The following is an 18,310-nucleotide window of genomic DNA, read 5'->3' on the forward strand; positions in this document are numbered from 1 at the left end:
AGATTTCTAACCAATAATAATTAAGTGCCAAGTTCTCATGTGGTGTTCAGGTGTCAAGAAAAGTATTTCACGTTATTGTGTCAATCACAAACTGTAAAAATATTTGCAATGTACCCAGATTTTTAGCAAGTTGTCCTCCCATTATTTTACATTTCCACCACATTACATGCAGCACCATGTTGAGACGAATGTATCTCAGCGTGACTTGATTGGCAAAGGTTCCCTTCACTTACAGTTGAAAGGTGAATGTAAAAGGCAAAATTGGCATGTCCATTTGTGACAAGTAATGATGATATTCCCGGAGTAATGAATTAAACAGCCTGTTCCACAGAACTGTTGTCTTTCTTCCGACTGTGAATGATTGCTCTAGTATAAGGATTTCACACTTGTGTGTCACTGCCATTCCACCCATACACACCTGAAAACTGTCCAGCTTTCCTCACAATGTCCAGCTTTGTGACACATATTATCGGTATGGCCCTCATAAAATGTGTGACTGTGTGCCAAGTCACCGGGACGATCGGAGGATGGAAGTCAGTAATTAATGAAATACATATACCTTATGTGTAGTGGCAGTCAGGTTCATTTTACATTCACTTACGGGGTAAAGGACGTTACCGGGAAGGAAGAATTTGGCCGTTATTCCTGTCCCTTTCACAGAGCTGAAGTGATACAAGTAATTTGGACTTTACACACCCCTTGCAAGTGCAGGATACACTACATTCCCTGTAACATAAGTAATTAGAGCGACATCGCAATCTGGTTGCGATAATACTTAAGTACCAAATTAACATACCATAATAAGGAAAAATGCAGCATATACTTAACACAGCAGTAGAAAAGCAAAAAAGAAAGCAAAACATAAAACGCAAGCAGTTATAGATATTTAGTAGTAACAATATCAAAGTAATTATCAAGAAAACAAGATGTCCATTGTCAGATCATTGTTCCAATATCCTAAGTTTAATGGTATGTATCCTGCCAGGATCAGACCAGCAGCCCAGATTCAAAAGCTTTATGGCATCTTCATGTGCTGTAGCCACAGCAGCTCTTGTGGAGAGTAGGATAATAAGGCACTAAAACTCCAGAACTTTCTTGATACTGAACTGTGCACTCCTCTGCAAGCTTCAGAATATTGACTGTTGGCTAGCTCTTCTACAAGTCTGGACAGATAAGAACCCCATTGCGGATTACCTTCTGATTCATCATTTTTTTGTGAAGAAAGCAGTTTCTTTCCTGTCAGAAATTGTTTGAGACAAAATCTGTTCTTTTTCTTGGTTGTTACTAACAGTTTTACATCAGACTTTTCCATTCTTGCTCATGGTTCCCTGAGGGGAATCCCTTCAAAATAGTTATTTTTTGTGTGACAAATTGAAGTTTATCACACGTTTTATGATTAAGGGATAAGCTTTTTGGTTTTGGGGGTTGTCACTTAAAAATTTTACTTTGAAACATAGACATCCTCTTAGAGAGTATTACCACCTCTTACAGCCTCCTTTAGCTATTTGTCAGATGTCTGTTTTGGCTGGCAGAGGGTCCTGAGTCTTTGGAAGATTCCTTATTACTTAATAGTTTTTCCTGAGGACAATGTGATTTGTTTCTGTAGTACAGTGTCATGAGGAGCTGGGACTAGTGTGTTTAGTGATTGTCACTTGAGTTTTCCTCAAAAAGTAATTTTGATGTCAGGAGGCAAGACGCACTTTTTCAGGTTCTGAAATCTGCTTATCAGATTCCCTAGTTCCATGTAAGTAACCCTCTGAAACTGTATTCCTTTTTTATGGTATTGAGTGTTAGTTTTCTGTCAAATATGGTTGCTTGTGCTGGTATTTGTCCGCTTGGTGATTTTCGCATAGGTTCATAGGTATATGGTAGTGTAATGACCACTGGGGCCTTTATAAGCTTTGTCAAGCTACCCAAATGCATCCCAGAAGTTACTGTGCTTTAGAGGTTATTTTAAGTGACGTATGTTAAGACATGATTTAATATCTGCTTCTCTCTATCAGAGTCATAGGTGTCAGACTAGGGGATAATTTCCAGTTTATACCTATTTAAGGTTGACATATCTCATTTCACAAGATTGTGTATAATATTTTTACTACTGTTTTTAAACAAAACAAGTTTCTGATGGAAGTCCAGTTTTTCCTGTTGTACTGTTTTGGATGAGTTTTAAACAATGTATCTTTTTATAACTTTTTTAACAACCTCTTTTATGGAAAGGTTTCATGCAAGAAAGAGTTAAAATTTGTATCAATTTATGGCCAGCCTATAGGATTTTAAAACTAATTAACCAATTAAACAATTGGAACCATTATTTAAACTGAGGGTGAGTGGAAATATGTAGATTTTGATGAAGTCTCCGTGGAGGAGATGAAAGCGCTCAATCTGGTTGCTTTTTACTGTCTTTTATTGTTTTTTCATTAAAATTTGTAATTTTTGCTGAACTGCGGTGGATTATTGAAGGAATCACATTTCTACTACGGAGGAAAGCCTTTATTGATACTGGACTGCACACTGGAGTTTTTGTTTTGTGGTTTTGTGTGATTTTGGGTTACTAGTTAATAATTTCCAGTTTCCCATCCACTGGTCCAGGTTACACTTGACTAGGGTTAGGGAAGGTTTCTGCTTCACATGGGTGAGAAACATATTCCAGAGAATGAGGATTCTCTCTCTGAGATACATACCTGTCCCTCCAATGTGTCCTATTTAAGTCACAAGCAAAGTTTACATTCATAGATTTAGTAGTTCTGATGCTGTTCATTTTGAAGATATGCAGAAGGTCCATCAGAGTTGGATGTAAGGATGCCTTGTATCCCAGGCATAAATTGCCTCTCAGCAGTCTATATGAATCATTGTTAGAGCTAGGGCTTTGAGGAAATCTGCATAGGATGTTGTGTTTACATTGTATTCTTTTTGTGATGACCCTCACAATGTTCCATTTGATGCATGTGCCTGGCCAGGTACGTACCGAAAAGGGTGTTATACTCAATGATGGGTCTGATGTTGGCTGACTACAGTGGCACGATGACTTTTCTGGGCCTAGATGCCATGCCCTTATAATTCAGTGACACAGAATGATTTTCTTACAGTTGTAGACACATGTTGATTGGAAACCAGTTACTATACACATGCATCCCCCAATCCTTGACGTCTGTGTCTATTTTAACTGATGTTTCATGAATAAGGTAGTTTTTTTTTTTTGTATGGCAGACTTCTGAAAAGATACTATTATGCATTTCTTGACATTGAGTTATAGGCCATGGCTTTGGTACCATTTGTGTGCCTGTGTTAGACCTTCCTATAAGATGTTAATATTTGTGGGGTTTCTGTAATTGCTGTTAGCTTGCAATCATGAGCAGATTTGGTAAGCCAGAGGACCTTGGCATTGGCCATGACTTCCAAAACATAGATGACAAAAAGATGTGATAACAGCACTGAGCCATGGGAGACTACACTGTTGACTAGTCTCTTTGTGGAGGCACTGTATCCGATCATAACTTCCTGGGTCCTCTCTGTGAGCCAGCTGGCTATCCAGCAATGTTGCATAGGGATTTATAATGCCCAAGTGGGGTATTATATCAACTGGCACAGCTGCTGACTGCTGAAGGCTCTGGTATCCATTTATCAAATGCCTTTTGCTTTCAACAGACACCCTTGTTTCCCATTGGGCTTCCTATGTTGATTAAGACTTTTTAAGAAAAAAAAAAAGTTTTACCTTTCAGTCAGTCTGGTTATTAGGGGTTAGGGCTAGAATGCTTGGTGGTTGTTACTAAAAATGTTACCTCAAAGTGCATCTTTTAGTTAGTTGGTAAAACTGTCACTGCAGCTCTCCACTATCTGCTTCTCAGATACATTTTGCACATAGGACTTGGACCTCGTCCTGTTAACTCTATTGTTCCATTCCCAAGCCTCAAGAAGAGAAAGGTTGTCTGGGAGGTGTTCTTTATTCAGTCTTGGTGTTCATCTCAGCCTCTGATGAGTGACTCTGCCATAGCTAGATTGTTGTTCCCTGGGCCACTCATCATTTTTCTTGGACCCTTTGGTGTGCTGCTTGGAAAGCCACTAATGATCAAAGGCAGACATGTCCTCTGCAGCTGTTGAGATGCCCTGTATGGATTAGGGAGAGCCACTCTTGCCAGCATTGTGGAAAGGACTGATGGGGGTGGGGTGATCCTTCTGTAAGCCACTGTGAGGGGAAGGGACCATCCTTCAAGACACTGTTTCTGTGGGATGGGCCTCTAAGAAAAAGGGAACATTAAACTAGACAATTTCTTCAGGAAGTCATAGTAGAAATGGACTATCTTTGCTAAAGGTTATTTTAAGCCTTTAGATCTCTAAGTGGGAACAAAAAGAATTTCAGAATTCCACTGAAGATATGACTTCTTGCTGGTGCATTTTCGTTTTCTTGTAGCTGTTCCTCCTTTGTTTCAGCCTTTAAAGTATATTTTCTTGAAGTCAGTCATCTGCTCCAGAGAGTATGTTAAATTATATAATAATGACTCCAGGCCCACAATTTCCTTTTCTTCCGGCTGTCCTCATTAATATGATAGTGATTTGACTGCTGACTTCCCTTCTGCAGTGTAAGGCAGACATGTCTGTATTCCTTAGTAGTCTGTCTCCCTTAAGATTACTGAACATTTTCTGAACTGCACTTATGATACAGTTAATATTGTTTTAATAGCAGCTCCCATGGAGTCACTGTTTGCCTTGCTACTCTATTAGAATTTACCAGAGGATGGCAAAGCTAAGATTCTGAATGCTCCTTTGATAAAGAGATGTTTTATGGTCATTCCTCTGCTAAAGTACTTACATTTTATAATGGCAGGGCAAAGTGAATTCTGGGGGCTTATCCAAATTTTTAACCCTCTGTGGAAATTATAATAGAAACTTTTCTTTGCTAATTCAGGTTTTTCTTTCAGGAAACCAAGTGCTCTCAACAAGGCAAGCTTAATTTCATAAAACAATATCAGAGAGGTTCAGTTAAGAAAGGATTTGTCCCAAAATCAAGGTCTATCTAAAATAACAGACTGACTTGACTATATGCTTGCTCATCTGTTTTTCCCTTCCTACCATCTCATTCCTGTAAAGCTGTACCAAAGTACAGGTTTTTACTTTCGTCTGTGACCCCACATGACTTCAGTTACTGGGGCACTGAAATCATTCTAAAAGGTAACAACTGGCTGGCAGGAGGATTCATTCCTTCCTTTCTTCTCTTCTTGGGATTCCTCTGTTTCCATCCATTCAAATGCTTTTGGCTTACATTTTCAGTTTCAGTTTTGCCATTTGCCAACAGATCCAAGATTTTTTTTCCAAAGTGTCTGACTCTAGTATAGCTATGGCAGTTTGCAGTACATTCTCATTTTTCATCTTGGAGATGATTGCCTTATTTAGCAGACTCTTTCGCAAGCTGTCAAGAATCTCAGGCAAAAAAAAAAAAACTTCTTAGTCTTTTTTTTTTCAGGTGACTGCAGAGAAATCTGTCATTCTGTCTCTCAATATAGCATTTCTGGGATGTACAATGGGACACATCCCTCCTAATGGATTTTCTTCCTTAGTTCATAGTGGAATATTTATATCAGCAGTTTCCAGGATTTCCCAAATAAACTATTGAAAGCTGCTTGTAAATGTCTCAGAACTGCATGTTTTATTGCGTGTTCTTTTCTTACGATTCCTGCAGCAAGAGTTCGTATAAGGTAGCCAGAGTTCATATAAGGAGTATTAGTTCTTCAAATTACTTTGGATTCAACACCAACACCTCCTTTTTTCATTTCACTTTCCAGTGTTGGGATTACTGTAAAGGAGTTATTCTAGTGGGTGAATCAGTTGTGTCTCAACCCAGGTCTCCTTGGTTTCCTTTCAGCATGTACTCGGTCTCTAAGCACATTTGCATTAAACTTTGTTTGGGGAGCTCTACTCAGAGGGTGATAGTCCAGGGCCTGTGAAATAGCAAGCCAAATTCAAAGCATAAAAATGTTACACAAACGATGGCTGTAATGAACGCTGACAAATCTGTGAAACACCTTGGGCAACAGGCCATTTATTGTTACTCACATTCAACACCACAGTAAGCTGGCAGATAAACAGAGAGGGGGGAACCAGGTCCTACCCCCCCCCCCTTTGCAGACTAGCTATGGCAACCAAAGATCAAGCAATTTAGCTCTAGCTGTTCCTTCACACTACTTATATTCAGTCAAAGCATTACACTGTTGCAGAAAAGCTGATCAGGACCAGGACAAACCTTCACAAGTATAAGCTGATCCTGGGGGTCTTCCAGGATTTTGTCCATCTGTAAGAGAGTCGTTCAAATACATCTGTTTGCCTTCATTTGTAACAGATAGACAAAGGAATTCTGTTCCAGGTCACCTTTCTTACAGGCCTGGAAGACAGTTACTTATTTATTCTTGTATACTGGACTGTACCTGTATGCTTTTTTTACCTTTCTTAAGATAATCAGGGCTCTTGTGGAACAGCAGACGGACTCTGCGAGAATAATTGTGGTGACTCCCTTTTTCCTGTTGCATCAGCTGTTTTCAGTTCTTTTCAGTATGACTAAGAGCAATTTTCACAGGCTTCCGCACAGAACGGGCTTACTCACACAGGAAAGGGGTTGTTTGATTCATCCCAATGTTCAATTTCTTCAACTGAATAGCTGTATAATAGAATTTTACTACCTTTTAGGCACCTTTTTTCCTGAGGGCATGCAGCAGGTATTAAAGGAGGCAAAGAAACCTGCTACTAAAATAATACATTGATAAATAGAAAAAAATTTAGTTGGTGGCAAACAAAGAACCAGGATCATTTTGAGGCTAAGACTCCTTAGTTTTGCAGTATTTGTGCAAGTACTTTTCCTTCTGTCAAGATTAATTTTTAGACTACCTCTGCTTGTCTACCTTTAGATCTCACCCCCTTTCTACCCTGCCTACAGCAAAATTGTTTATGAAAGGGGTTTTACGTATCTGTCCACCTAAAAGACAGGTGGATTCTTCTGAGATTTAAATTTTGTACTGGGAAAACTTGCACTATTTCCTTTTGAACATGCTTGTGAGGCTGAGTGAAGTTCTTGTCTTAGAAAACATGGTGACTCTCTGCTCTGACTTCTGCAAACACAAAGGTATGCAAGTTACTAGCTCTTAGGGTGAGTCATCTCTTTTCTCAGAGGTAAGGCAATTTTTAATTAAATCCTTCCTTTATGCCAAAGTTTTCTTACAGTTACATTCAGGCATTCTGTTCATCTCCTTGTTTCTCCCAGAACTTATTATAAGTAAGGGAGAATAATTGTACTCAATCTAGATGCCCATAGGCAACATATATATACCACATCCACAGGACAAAAAGTCTTCAAGGTGGCTGATCATCTGTTTGTTTCCTGTGAAGATAAGATAAAGAGACAGTCTGTATCAAAACAGAATATTTTAATGGTTTTCCCATGCTATTGCTTTTTTGTCCTCACCAGTAATAAAGCACTTTCAGGCAAAATCAGGGTCCATTTTGCCAGGGCTTTGGCTATTTGTAAAAGGGTAGACTCCAGAATCATACTAGAGTAGCAATTTGAAGTAACATTCCTTCTTAAAAAATCTCAGGATTTTTGCCAAGTAATGCTTGGCATAGAATAACTGGAAGTAGCTGTTAAAGTATGCCTCTGATTTCTGTGTCAACTTGGAAAGAGGTCTGCATCTGAAATACATTTGGTGAAGTAGAATTTAATTTCCTGCAGCTGTCTGGCAGGAAGTGCAAAGAATTGAGGCTGTTAGCTGTTAGGCTGCTTCCTGTGATCCAGGGTTTGATTCCATCACCATCCTTCTGCCTTAACCACATAGTACTCTAAGTCTTGGTCTGAAAAAGTTCTGTATGGATCAGTGTTCTACCCCTGTTAACAGATGTAAATAAATTAGTTTATTCATTTGTTTGGGCATACCACTTTAATAAATATTCGCGAAATCTAAGCATTGATGTTATGTAGTCCTATCTCGCTGTAATTCTTGCTGGATGGGTTCGGAGCCGATATTCGGCTCTGACTCAGCCGATACTAAAGCTCAAGAGCTTTTACTGGCTCGAGGCTAGCCCCTATCCCATGGTGCCTCACGGCAAATCCCCAGATCTCATTTGCCGCGAAAGCTTCGAGGTTGTGTCTTACTGGCTCGTTGGCCAAGTAAAACGATTTTTTACTATATTTAGTCTTTTCCGACCTTTTTTCTATCAGATATATCTATTGATAGTTTCTTGTCTCTTGTGTTATTCAACCCCTATTCCCCCCTTAGGACTGTACGGCCCGTTTAAGTTAGAGGGCCTTTCCTCCCTGTGTGTGTGTGTGTGTGTGTGTGTGTGTGTGTGTGTGTGTGTGTGAGACTGTTTTAAAAAAAACAAAAAAACAGGTATTTTCTTCTCGCCTTTATTGTAGTTAATACCTTTACTGTTGTTATCTATTTGTCTTCATCTCTAGAAATGTCAAAAGATAAAGATAAGGGATATAAGGATCATCGCTCTTCGGGGTTCAAAAAGTGTGATAGGTGTGTGCAGAAAATGCCTCTTACAGATAGCCACACCAGTTGTGTATATTGCCTTGGTTCATAGGTTCATAGGTTAGTACTAAGCTAATTGCCCTTGCGAGCCATTTTAAGCCTAGCCAATTATCCCCTGTGAGACTCAAACCCTGCATCTTGTGTTTGTAAGGCAAACACCTTAACCATTAGGCCACCTGAAGCCCATTTACAGGAACCCTGCACCTTCTGTCATGCTTTTAGCACTAGAGTTTTGAATGAGAGAAAGAGAAAGCTCATTGACAGGGATCTCATGACCAGTTCCTTCCAGGAACAGCTGGAACTTGGTCAGGCAGCTCCAAAATCCTCAAAGAGAAAATCATCTGCCCCGACTTCGGAGACGACAAAAAAGACTAAAGCGTCAGAGCCAAGAAGTTCCGGTTCCAACTCAGCTTCATCTATTTCAGTGCCGTCGATTTCATCGGTTCCAAGACAATCTTCGGTTCCGAAAATTTTGCCTGACATCAAGACTGTATCGCCTACATTGAGATGTCCTATTTTGGAGAGAAGGAGGTCTCCTTCTTTCTCCACCAGATCCTCCAGGACCCTATCAGGTAAGGACATCGAGAGGGTGGTGAAGAGGTTGCTTTCGGATCCAGCTCTGGCTAGAAAATTGGCCCCTCCAGACCCAAAGGTCTCGAGCCAACCCCCTTACTGGTCACTGTTCCTCCTCCAGCTGCTTCGCTCTCGGAGCCTATTACGTCAGGTTCCTCTGTCTTGGACCCTTCGACTCCGGGGATTCAACCTGTTTCCTCAGAGCCAATTACTCTATCCTCGATGGCTCAGCTTGGAGCCGAGGGTTCTGGGAGCCAATGCTCTCATGTCGACTCTGAGGGGGACAGTCACCCTGGGTTCTCGGAACCGACCCTCCCTCTTGGAGCCTCGGCTCGACTCAGCTTGGCTCCCACTTCTGCTTTGAAGCCATTCCCTCTTGCTAGGAGTTGACCATCCACCCCCCTCGGAGCAGAGGTCTTCTCCAGAGCGGGGGGGGGGGCTTTCGAAGCTGTAGAGAAGGCTTTATCCTCTGCCAAAGCCATTCCTTTGGAACCTGTGTCCCACCAGCAGCAGGCAGCAACGTCTTCCCCCCTGCCATCCCCACAGCATAGGGAATTAGAGGCCCAAGTAGCCCCCATTGGAGGTGCCTCATCTTCCAAGACCTCCCCAGATTATCCCACTGGAGAGGCTGTGTAAGAGGAAACATGTCGACTCATCTGAGTCTGTCACATCAGACACTGATTCAGAGGAATCAGAAGGGTCCCCTAGATCCCCCTTTGAGGATGTCTCCTTTTCTGACATCCTAGAAATCCTTAGACAGAGGAATGATTGGAAGAACTCTAACCCTACTGAGGATGAATCAGTGTATCTTGAGGCCTTTGGTTCCCGTCCTTCCACCTCCTGGGTGACGCCACCTTATGACCAACTTTTGGGGGTCATATTGTGGAAAGCATGGACCTCTCCAGATTCAGTGTAAGCTGTCACAAGGAGGCCAAACAAATTTATGACAGCACCTGAGGACAAGTCTTTCCTTAGTAAGGGAGTTCCAGTTGATGCTATGGTGGTAGCAGCGGCCACCAAGAAGGAATTATCTGAGACATCTTCTAATATCCATCCTCCTAACAAGGAGTCCAGGACGATGGATAGGTACAGGAAGCATACTTTTTTTCAGCGGCATTTACATTAAGATCGCTGAATTACCTGACTCATTTTACTCATCTTCAGTGGGATCTCCTGAAAGAGTTAGGAGATACCCTCCAGGGTTCATAGGTTCATAGATTAGTACTCTATGAACCTATGGATGCGTCTTTGTAATTTTATGGAATCCTTCAAGTATTCCTTCACTAATGTTCCCTTTGATGGTTAATCTCTTTTTGAACCCCAAGTGAAAGAGACTTTGACTAGGTGCGAGCAGGAAGGGAAAACCTTATCTGCCGTCGGAGCCCGTTTCTCCCTCCCATCCAGACCCTATCCCAAAGGTAATACAGGAGGGAAAATGCGGTTCCACAAATCCCAAAAAGGTTTCCCTAAGGCACAAGGTCAGCCCTCCGCCCAGAGGCAGAGAGGGGAGGATATAATGGAAGATGTCACCCTCGCAGCAGAGGAGGTCCGCAACATCAGGGGAGACAGAGAAGCTTTCTCTGATCATCCCTTCCATCGACCCTGAAGGGTTGCCCGACTGTCTGTCTCAGGAGGCAGTTAGGGGTCGTATATCACTGTACCCAAGCACCTGACTAACTATCACTCAAGGTCATTGGGTACACACAATAATACCCAGAGGTTATCTGATTCCCTTTATTTCAAAAAACCCCCAACAAACCAGTCTCTACCAGACGTACCACCCATTCAACTAGACCATGCAACATCAGAGGTCATCTCGCTGCAAAAAAGAGCTATCCAAGAAGTTCCCACAGAGGAAGTAGGATCCGGAACATACTCTCAGTTCTTTTTAGTTCCAAAAAAGACAGGGGACAGGAGCTCAGTTCTAGATCTCAGTAGGCTCAACAAGCATGTAAGAAATGGAAGTTCCGCATGGTCACTCTGCAGTCGATATTTCCCTTAATCAGGAAAGACAACTGGATGTGTTCAACTGATCTCCAGGATGCGTTCTACCACATCAAAATGGACAGGCACTCCAAGAGACACTTACACTCCCGGCTGGGAGCAAGTCATTTTCAGTTCAGAACACTGCCCTTTGGCCTCACTACAGCCCCCAAAGTGTTTACCAAATGCATGGCAGTGGTAACGGCTCACCTAAGACGTCAAGGATTCCAGGTGTTTTCATACTTAGACGACTGGCTCCTCACTGCTACCACCAAGCATCAACTCATAAGGACCAGGGACAAGACTCTATCCTTATGCGCCTGTCTAGGCATCAGTGTCAACTTGCAAAAGTCAGTCTTATCTCCCTCGCAGCACACTGTATCTCTAGGCTCAGAAATAGACACAACCACCATGTCAGTAAGGCTAACACAGGAAAGAGAGGAATCTCTACGCAGTCAGGTCAGATCCTTGCTAAACAAAGAGTTCAGGCCACAGTAGTCCTTCAAGTCCTAGGGGCTATGGGATTCGCCGTCCTATTAGTTCCTCTTGCTCGCCTACACATGAGGATTCTCCAATGGCTGCTATTTGCACAATGGTCGATGCAAGACCTTTCATTGTCTCACCAGATATTGATAACAAATGCATGCAGAAAAGATCTGACATGGTGGTTACACACAAAACAACTTATCCTAGGTCGTCCACTTGTTCCTCCCCAAGAGAAAGCAGTTTTGACCACGGACGCATCCCAGATAGGGTGGGGGGGGGGCATTATATGGGAATGACAGTCCAAGGTACTTGGCAGAACTACAGTGTTCTGGAGATGAGAGCGGTGCTGTATGCGTTGCAAGCACTTCACAGCTCCCTTCCCACCGGGACGATTGCGATTCAGTCAGACAACATGTCTGTCGTGTGGTACAGAAACAAGCAAGGGGGAACCAAGTCCTACCCGGAGGCCTTAAGAGTTTGGAAATGGGTGATGGGATACTCAACGCTTCCTGATAGTAATGCATGTCCCGGGGAAATCCAGCGTAATAGCAGACAATGTCAGTTGAGCAATTCTGATGCCTCACGAGTGGTCCCTGAATCCAATGGTTGCGAAAGAGATCTTTCACAGATGGGGTCAGCCTTGCTGCGATCTATTTGCCACTCACCTGAACACCAAATGCAGCAGCTACTTTGCCCTCATTCCCCATCCAGGGATGTCACCCAGAAATGCTCTAGTTCACGATTGGCCCCCGGGGCTTCTTTATGCCTTTTCTCCTTTTCCACTCATCCCCAAAGCAATACAGAAAGCAAGACACTTGAGGAGTTCCTTGATCTTCATTACTCCTTACTGGCCTCGACATGTTTGGTTTCCCTTCCTGTGGCCCTTCCTCTTGGAGGAACCATGGATTCTGGACCCATCTCCAGATCTCCTGATTCATTAATCGGGACAGTTCCACCCCTCCATCCACACCCTCAGATTGACAGCATGGCTGCTCCAGTTCCACGAACAGCCAGGTGTATTCCTCTATCCCCTGTGGTCAAACACATATATGGCTCCTTTAGAATCCATTTTATCCTTCCTAGCAACAATTTTTCATGAAGGAGTGGCAGACACTACAGTTAGTTCAATTAGCTGCTATTTCCAATTTCCACTTTGGTTTAATGGGAAATCCAATCATGCAACACTCCTTGTGTAAAACTTTTTAAAAGGAGCTCTTCTCAGGCCCCCAATAAAACAACCATTAGAACCCTGTGACTTAAACTTAGTCCTCTCGTCTTTGATGTCTGCACCCTTTGAGCCATCCTCATCAGACCTAAAATTGTTATCATGGAAAACATTATTCTTGGTAGCTATAACATCTGCTAGGAGAATTTCAGAACTACAAGCTCTAACTATTCAACCTCCATACATTATCTTTCACAAGGATAGTCTCTCTTAGGACAAACCCTTCCTTTCTTCCCAAAGTATGCTCAGAGCACAATCTGAATACTACCGTTGAGCTACCTGTGTTTTTTCCAAACCACTCTAATAAGTCAGAGTACAGACTACACAAGCTAGATGTCCACAGGATGCTCAGGTTTTATATACACAGGAAATGGGCATACTTTTGTTGAAGGTTGAACGTCGAGCTGGCACCTCGGCATTCGTGAAAATCTACTGCAAATCATTAGCAGACTGGAGTTCCGCTGTGGCGACCCCTAACCGGGAAAAGCTGAAAGACAAATAACAACAACAACTAAAGAATTCAGGAAATCTGATCAACTTTTTGTTTCCTTTTCTGACAAAAGGGAAGGCTTGCCTGTTTCTAAGATTACTCTTTCAAAATGGCTTTCGGATTGCTTATCCTTTGCTTATCAACAAGCTGGTAGGCAATTACCTGTCAAAGTTAAAGGTCACTCTACTAGAGCTGTAGCTACTTTATGTGCCTTTAGTTCTAGGCTCCCACTTGATACTCTGTGCAACAGCTACTTGGGCAAGACCACATACATTTGTCACTCATTACAAATTGGATTTGATCTCCCGGGACAGGTCATCCTTTGGGTCCACTGTGCTGAAGAGTCTCTTCGCTTGAGCCACCCGGGATAAAGGTGCTAGGGACGCTGTCCCATCCAGCAAGAATTACGGCGAGATAGGACTGCATAACATAAAGAAGTTATGTACTTACCATAACGTTCCATGTTTGTAGTCCATCTCGCCTATATTCTTGCATCCCTCCCTCCAACCCCCTTCCTGTTCTGGGGGATCTGGTGGACCATTCTGGTGCTGCCTGACATTGTTCTTTTGTTGTTCACCTGGAATGGATTATATTTCTAATCCTTTGCTGTATTTATACAGCTCTTAGATTACTCTTACCTGATAGGTATTTATTGCTTTCTAGCAAACTAGATCTGAGTATTTGCCGTGAGGCACCATGGGGATAGGGGCTAGCCTCAAGCCAGTAAAAGCTCTCGAGCTTTAGTATCGGCCGAGTCAGAGCCGAATATCAGCTCCGAACCCATCCAGCAAGAATATAGGCAAGATGGACTACAAACATGGAACGTTATGGTAAGTACATAACTTCTTTTTTTTCTGTCTGATTCAACATCACTGGGAAATCCTAGTTAACTGTACTGATGTGATAAATTTTAACTACCTTGTCTTCATTTACACCTTGCATACTTCCATGTGCATGTACGTATGGATGTTGGCAGTTCTGTGGTTTTGCAGCAGTTGACATTTTTTACCTGTTCATGTACATGCCTACCAGAAGAGTGGTTATGTTGTTATTTTTAAAGTCTTTCTGTAATTATTAGAATCTCTAATCATAGTTACATAAGAGTTTCATACTCGGATGACCATGAAGGTTTTATAAGGAACTGCACACTTAGTTCAGGGTTGCAGTTTGCAAGCCAAAAAATGTAGCAAACGAAGCTAGGACTCTGATGTAGCAGCTTCCATCATAAAGAATAATGCTAGTTCAAGAACTGCGTTAGAGCCATGAGGTTGTGATTGCAGTAAATAGTCTGCTCATGGGTAATCTAACTAAAACTTAAGATAACTTCTGATTCTTACTAACTGTAGTTTAGGTCATTTCCTTAACTGAAATAAATAAATATACTTATACTGAAGATGTCATTGCTCACTTTGATGGAACTCCAGCATTATAAAAATTTACCACCGTATGAGAAAAAGTATGCAACTTGATTAACACATTTTGATATTGTGAAAGGGTTATCTAATTTAAAGTTATTTAAAGGCATCTAATGTATAGAGACTTATGATTCACTTTTAACGTCTGAAATATATATTATGATTCACTTTTAGCCTCTAAAATATATGGTAATCAACTCCATGATAGAAATGAAACTGCTGAGTGATAATATTCATGTAAATGTCATCAGTAAGAGCACATTTCCAGTTCAAATTCTCATTTGAAAAAGAGAAAAGTCACTGAAAAAGTTTTTGCAGCCCTGCTGCTAACATATCCTGACTCCAAGATCACCATATTTTGGGGAATTGAGAAGTCCCAGAGGTACAACAGTCTCAATTTTTAATATAAAACAGAGGGATTGTACATTTTGTTGTTGATCACAAATGTGTCACATTTAAGCCTGGCATCAGTGATGATCATATGTTGTTTGACTCTATCCATCTTTTGAATCATTTACATTATGTAAAGGAAACATTGTTAGTACCAACAGGATTGAAGTAGAAATGTTTATTGATTTATTTTAATCATATTTCACTCTTTCATTCACACTTTCTGTAAAACTGCTCCTACAGGAATTTTTCCCTACACTTCATGAAGTTGATATTTTAAAACCCTCTTGTGAGCTCAAGTAAACATATATTGCTTCAGAAAACAAAACTGGAGATGTTCATTGTATGTGTCACTGCTGCATAGTGACACTGGGGTGCCTGATGACCAGCCTGATTTGCAGAGGTTAGCACCTTTCCCATTCAGGCCCTGCAGATGCCTCCTCTCCAGATATGAAGACATCACTGGTATAAAAAGAGCATCCACCTATGCTGTCTTCAGTTCTTTCTTGCCATTGTTCATGTCAGTATTGATGCATAGTTCCAAAGTGTTTTCATTCCATCAATTGGTCTGGCTTCCAGATTTTGCAGGTAAGTACCCCATTGAAAAAAAACAACACTATTTCTTTGTTATGCTGTAGTTTTGTTTTATGCCTAGGGTAGCTTTTAGGCATCAGGGTTTGCTAGATATCAGAATCAGATTCTGAAAAGGTTAACAATTGTATTGACTGTGGTAAACAGTTTCCTCACATAGGCTTTCATGAAAGATGTGTTTCTGCTTCCCTGGTCCCATGAAGATTTGGGACAAAGTCCTGACTACAGTCCAGATGACCACATTTGATTAATGGCACAGGCATTTGCGGGACTAGGTGAGGAAGAATGTGCTGATGCCAACTTACTCCTCCTCAGAGGTGTAGGAGGCTGCTAAGCAAATATCATTGGCAACACCTAATGGTAGCTGAGTGTATTGCCCACCTGTAGTGGCTGCTTTGGGTTACACTGCTGAGTCAAGGAATAGGAGGGGTGTGTGGAAGAGCTTGCTGAGTGAGGCCATTGGGCTGGGTCACTTGGATATGGGTATAAAAGAAAAAAAAATAATAGTATAAGTATTTTTTATTTGTTTATTTTATTAGGGATTGAGGACAGTGTAGCCAGGTGTCCATGTTGTGCAACTATGCAAGGTTCAAATTGAAAACAGAAGAGTGGAGCAAAACCTGTTAGAGATTTGGGATGCATGGCTAGGCTTAAAAAGACCCTTGTGGTCATTAGCCTAGTAAACAACTATGAACCTATAAAACAAAATTTCTCTGGGAATACCTCAGTCAGAAAAAGTCATGCTTCTTGTCTAAGACCACTTTGTCGTCAACCAAGTCCTCCTCCTCCATGCATTTACCATAGTCTTATTGCATGATGGTACATTCTGCCAAGCTGAATCTCTTCAGGTGTTGGTCAGTCCATATGGCCCTTTGTGAACATAATGTATTGATGCTGCTGCTGTTATAGCTGAGCCATCCACTCTGTCTTTCTTTGTGAAGAGGTTGTTGGTTCTTAGACTGAGGTGTTGGGTACCTACCCACATCTTGAGTACTCCAAGGCAGTCTGAGTCACTAAACCCAGGGCCAAGTCATCTAAGCATAAGCAGACATCATCTGTCTTGCATCAGCAGCTGCTGGCCAGGTACTCTTTCTAGAGTTCATACCATCATCCCTCCCAGGGCTTAGTAAAGCTATCTGAGGATTTTGTCTTTTTCTTAAAGAATATGCAGCGATCCACTAAAAAGGAATCTGTGTCACAGACTCCCTCCAAAAAAAAAAACAATCTCTGATGATTCAGACTCCTCTAATTCAGAGACAGATGAACTAGCCTGTGTGGATCAGATGTCCTACCACTCTGTTTATGAGTCTGACACTAAGCACACCCTGTCCTATATGTGCACAACAGAGGGTGTCTCATTTGGAGATAACCTGCAGTGATATATGATGGTTTCATATGGGAGGCCAGTGCATTTTTTCCAGCCGAAGAGCACGCTGAGTTTTCCAGGCCCATCACAGCCAAAGCCCTTGGCCATTCCTTCATTAATTGAAGCCTTGGCTGATTCATTTACTAATGCATCTTTGAGGCCAGATTCTCAGCTCCCTGTTCAAAATTAGCCTGTTTGTTTTTCACAGGGTGAAAGATTCCTTCAGATACATATATAAGAACCTTATTGGAGATCTCTTTGTGGATTCCAGCAAGGGAACTACTGTGTCACCAACAAGGAATGCAGTTCCCTATGTAATATGTATGAGGAAGAAGAGCTGCACATCTGCCATCCTTGCCTTAAGGACCTTAAAATAACAGCCATGCCTGCTGGAGCTTGATTTAATGATTTTTTACTAGGATAGTCTGATTGGGCAGTTGGGCAGTTGCCCTTTTTCAGCAGAGGCCTGGGGGGAAAGCCCCAGAGGTTACAAATGATAAAACAAGTACAAAGCATAGCAGTAGACAAAACATATACAAAGAAATAACTCATTGAGTTGTTTAGAATAACAGAGGATAAATATGTTAATAAGGTTCTTATAATTGCTACTGATTCAGTGAAACACAAGTTATTCAGAAGAAATAGCACAGTATATGCTGAGACATATGAGAATACATGTTGCTGATGCATAATTTACAAAAGTAATATTCACAAGAACTCCTTAAGTACATTTATTAGTGGCTATATACAGGGATAAGGTCTTGTAAAATGGAACTTTACTTAGCCAGGAGTTAGATGTGTTTTGAGGAGTATTTTTGAATTGTGAGGGGTTATTAGAGTAAGTCATGAGTTTAGTTTTTTTGGATTTTGAATTAACTAGGAGTTGGAGAGCCATGACTCTACTACTGTGAAAGAATGCAGGGTCTTTTCTTGTAGTTTAGAGAATGAGGAGGCTGCACAGATGAGTGTAGAGTCATCTGCATATTGTATGATTGTGGGTATGTTGGTAGCAGTATACAATTTGTGGTAAAGATGCCAAGTAGGAGGGGACCAAGAATACACCCTTGTGGTACTCCTAATGTAACAAGTAACAGTGAGGAAAGTTCACTTTGCCATTTTACAGCTTGTTTTGTTCTGTTAAGTAGTTGTGATGCCATGTAAGGGCAGAATTGCTTAGTTTAAGAGACAGAAGCTCGTTTAATTATTTTTAATGTGAGACGATGTCAAATGCTTTTGACGTGTCCAGGAATATTGAGATTAATTGACCATTGTTTC

The 18,310-nt window shown here is 41.5% G+C and overlaps 1 protein-coding gene across 1 annotated transcript in view; it reads left to right on the top strand.

Moving 5' to 3' along the window:
• TRPT1 (tRNA phosphotransferase 1) overlaps positions 1-18,310 on the top strand; it is a 250,619-nt gene that overhangs the window by 111,825 nt on the left and 120,484 nt on the right. The gene's annotated exons all lie outside the window — the stretch shown is intronic.

The sequence above is a fragment of the Protopterus annectens genome, chromosome 6.part1 (assembly GCF_019279795.1).
Source record: "Protopterus annectens isolate FY-2018-M chromosome 6.part1, PAN1.0, whole genome shotgun sequence".
Taxonomy (NCBI): domain Eukaryota; kingdom Metazoa; phylum Chordata; order Ceratodontiformes; family Protopteridae; genus Protopterus; species Protopterus annectens.